This window comes from Mixophyes fleayi (assembly GCF_038048845.1).
Source record: "Mixophyes fleayi isolate aMixFle1 chromosome 4 unlocalized genomic scaffold, aMixFle1.hap1 SUPER_4_unloc_5, whole genome shotgun sequence".
Taxonomy (NCBI): Eukaryota; Metazoa; Chordata; class Amphibia; order Anura; family Limnodynastidae; genus Mixophyes; species Mixophyes fleayi.
Window position 1 is genome coordinate 10,001 of NW_027445891.1, and position 4,167 is coordinate 14,167.

The window sequence follows — 4,167 nt, forward strand, 5'->3', positions numbered from 1 at the left end:
TTTTTTTCCTTTTAAATCCAAAATTGTATTGTTTTAGTTATTGTTTATAAACGCAGAATAACTATATCTTTACAAGCTACACATTACATTACACACTACAGCATGACAGAAGAGATCAAATAGAGCTAATTAAAGTTCTTTAAATCGTGCCATTGAGTGTGATCATTTGAAGAATTTGTAGGAGTGCTAAAATATATATATAATATATATATATATATATATATATATATATATATATCTTTATAAATATTCTTTATATATTTATATTGGTTTCGATAAGATATATTTACAAGCAAGTTGCATATACAGTGATACTTTTAAATAAAACCATTATCTCAAGCTGTAAGTTCTGCCATGAGAAGTCTGCAGTTATACAGCTATAGCAGGTAGGTGCAAGAAGTTCCCTGGTGGTCTAGTGGTTAGGATTCGGCGCTCTCACCGCCGCGGCCCGGGTTCGATTCCCGGTCAGGGAATGCATGTTTTTTCCCCCCCCTCTATGCCGTTTTTTATAACGTTATATACGCTGCTAAATGTAAATAATCCATACTTTCCCTATTTCTGCTAGATGCCTTTTGCTGGTGAATAAAATTTCGAAATAAAAATTGGACCCTCTCTCCCTCTGTATATGGCACAGTTTTAATTTAGAAGTGAAATTATGTCTTCGTTATAAGATTTAGGAACAGTAGATATTTTATAGGTTTATAGGTATATTTTACGTTAAGGTGCTCTTTTCCGAATATGTGTGTGTGAACTATATTTTAAAAGTGTGTAGAGAATATGGGGGGTGCATGTAATTTATTTTGGGAGGAACATGATTGTTTGGACACTATAACACTGACTGTGAACTTTACATTGTACTCCTGCAACCCAACGTTATATCGAGATGCTCTCTAGGAGAAAATGTTCATGTCTGACAGAAAAGGTTACATTAGTCTGGCTGACAAGTCTATAAATATCTACTAGTTGCAACAGCGGCATCGTGTGGTTATTATGTGAATAACACATATGCCTTCTGTAAATGATTGCATAAAGTTGTATATATGTAGGTGGCAGAAATGAAGAAATAACAATCAATATAAAATAAAAAACACAAGTAAAACATTACAATGGGTTTTGTGTAATGCAGTTAACACTGAATCTGCAACGTGATTGGCCTTCTTCCTCGCCACTATAGCAGAGCTGGCCGAAGCACTCAATAATTCTGGTTAGTATAGATATTTTTTACAAATGAGTGCAATATGTTTGTCCATTATATTCTTGAATTGCTTTCCCACCCCTGCTGGGAGACCATGCATCACCTTTTCTTCCTTTTAGTCTTCCCCCTCGAATTTCAAAGTGTTTCCTTCGCGTTCTACATTGGTCTAATTAGAGGGTTTAATCTGCAGGGGGCTGGCTAGTAGGAATGAGTGCTCATTGCCTTCTTGCCTCCCCTGAATGGAGTGCACACGTGTTTTCTTAATGACGTTAATAAAATCGTATATATTTTTATTTTTTCCCTGCATGCTGGTAACATTCTGATTACTAGAAAGTGTTGTTACTCTGAGAACAACATAACAAACAGTCCCATTCATAGAGGCAAGTTACATGGATGACCGTATACTTCTTTTTTATTTGTTAGTAACAAATCGTTTACTATGTATTTGAGTTTTTTCAGGCTTTCTTGAGTACCTGTTCCCTAGAGGGTTTTATAGTACACTGTAAAGGAGTACAGAGCTAAAGCTTTAATTTTCACCAAGGTGTAATACACTCTGTTACAAAGACTAACTAAACTGCAAAATGCAGATCTTTTCAATATGTGTTTCTGTAGTGTAGTGGTTATCACGTTCGCCTCACACGCGAAAGGTCCCCGGTTCGAAACCGGGGCAGAAACATTTTAGAAACCTACTGTTATATATAGGCTTGTATTTGCACTTTCTATTGTGTGAAGTGAACTGGAAATCAACTATAAAATGCCATTAATATAGGACGTCGTCAAGCTGCAAGAAAGGAAACGTTTATGTTTTCAGATTTTTTTTTCATTTACCCATTGGGCAATGAATTAGAAACCTGCACTTCTTTAGAGCTTTTGTAAATAAATGTGCTCCAAAGTTACCATTACAACAACAATGTTGGTGCAGTTTCTGTAGTGCCTTAAAAATGAACTATAACATTCACAACCCAGCCTGCCTTTGCCACTGCCATAGTATTGTGGTGTGTGATAGTTGACTTGGTGCAGTGGTCTTTGCTGGCTGACTCCGGGTACATTTTCTATCAATCACAGTGGGAAAATAGTTGTTTGTTTGAATTTCTATAGACATCCTTTCATGTAGAACCAGATTTTGTAATAACTTTCTAGTAGACTTGAAGTGCTGGTTTCACTAGCATCACACTTCAGTAAGTTGCTACTGAATTTGTACAATATTACAATCCTCCTTTGCCATTTGGTAAAGGGCCTATGAAATCCCACTGCCAAATTGTGCAGCTTTTGTTACCCAGTAAATGTTTCCTTCACCTGTGGAAACAAACAATGGCCATGATTTCACTTGTTGGTATAGGTGCTAGAGTAAGATGTATGTGCTTTCTTTTGTGTAAAATGCACATTTCTGTATTGTGCCTGTGCAGCAAAGATGCATATGTATACATTTGTATCAGGGGCGTATCCAGACTATTGATATACCCCAGGCGTTTTTAGGGGGGGGGGGGGGGGATATAGGCTCCGCCCCCTTTATGATTTCTAAGGCTGCCGGCGGCTGCACACTATGTGCAGAGCCGCTCGGCAGTGGCAGTGTGCTGTCCCGCTGCTCTGATTGTGTTTAAAACACAATCAGAGCAGCCGGGCAGTACACTGTCACTGCCGAGCGGACCTGCACAGTGTGCAGCTGTCGGCAGCTAGCCCCTGCTAGGGGGGGGCGATCACTGATTTGTATGCAGATTCAGCTTCATCTTACATTTACACCTATTGACAGCTACAGTGCAACTTTAACTTAGGCGTAGAGTGTCTAATAACAACATAAATATTAAGCATCTTATATGTATATAAATGTACATACATATAGAAATATAAAATTTTGACAGCAGATAGGATCCACTTGGCCCATCTAGTTTGCCCACTTTTTAACCTTAAACCCTGTTTCATTCTTAGTTCTTTGTAAGGATATCCTAAGCATGTTTAAATTGCTCTAGTCCAGGGGTGTCCAACCTTTTAGCTTCCCTGGGCCACATTGGAAGACGACAAGTTGGTTTGGGCCGCACATAAGATACACTAACAATAACGATAGCTGATCATCCAAAAAACCATAGAAAACATAGTTAACATATATATGAGAAAAAAAGTGATATATAGATATATATAGATATACAAGTTAACCCGTGCATGATACTCATGCATTCTAGTCAAATCAAGCTACTTAAGGTGTTAAAAAGGTTCTTGTCATGCATGTGGGCCTAGCCCAGGCCTCCTCAGGGGAAGAGCGTTACTTCCCGACGCAAGCGCCCTTTTTTAACGTGGTTTTGTCCACATGTCACCACCTCATCATTTTTCTCCATCACCTCATCCTTCATCTTCATCGCCACATCCTTCATCAAGCTACTTAAGGTGTTAAAAACTCCCCACTGTCACCCCCGGCAACCACCAACCACTCCCAACTGTCACTTCTCCTTCAAGAAATATATAGGTCAGTGTATAACTCTGCCCAGCAGGTGGCGCTGCAGCTTGTTTTTTTTTCCCCACACACGCCACTAGGCATTTATATAGTAGATATATATATATATATATATCACTTTTTTTTCAAATCCCCCTATACTTACCTTTCAATCGCCCTGTTCAAAAAATCCTCTCTAGTTATTATACTATAATCACTTTTTGTATTGTTTCGATGCAATATCAATAAAGTGCATTTAAGCCAGGCATTGTATATCAGGGTGCCCTGACCAGGCCTGCGGTACCTGACATATACACCACTGTGACCCCAAATTGTCACCTGTTTTGCTAATTACACCACTATGTTAGTTAAGGGATAACAACTTATAAAGGGCCAAAGAGAATAATATTTAATGCCCCATTAGTATTACAGTAGAAGTATGTAGCAGGTAGATAAGGTCCATGATGCTCCAGGACCAGGTGACTTTTATTCACTGGTCAGCGTCCCTTGAAATAATAAAAAAAATCCCCCTTAACTTACCTTTTAA

General features: G+C 38.4%; 2 non-coding genes across 2 annotated transcripts; both read left to right on the forward strand.

Moving 5' to 3' along the window:
* The first annotated feature begins 401 nt into the window (after positions 1-401).
* TRNAE-CUC (transfer RNA glutamic acid (anticodon CUC)) lies at positions 402-473 on the forward strand. The gene has a single exon. It is a non-coding gene; the product is annotated as a tRNA-Glu (tRNA).
* Positions 474-1,797: 1,324 nt separating this feature from the next.
* TRNAV-CAC (transfer RNA valine (anticodon CAC)) lies at positions 1,798-1,871 on the forward strand. Its single transcript has one exon. It is a non-coding gene; the product is annotated as a tRNA-Val (tRNA).
* The last annotated feature ends 2,296 nt before the right edge of the window (positions 1,872-4,167 follow it).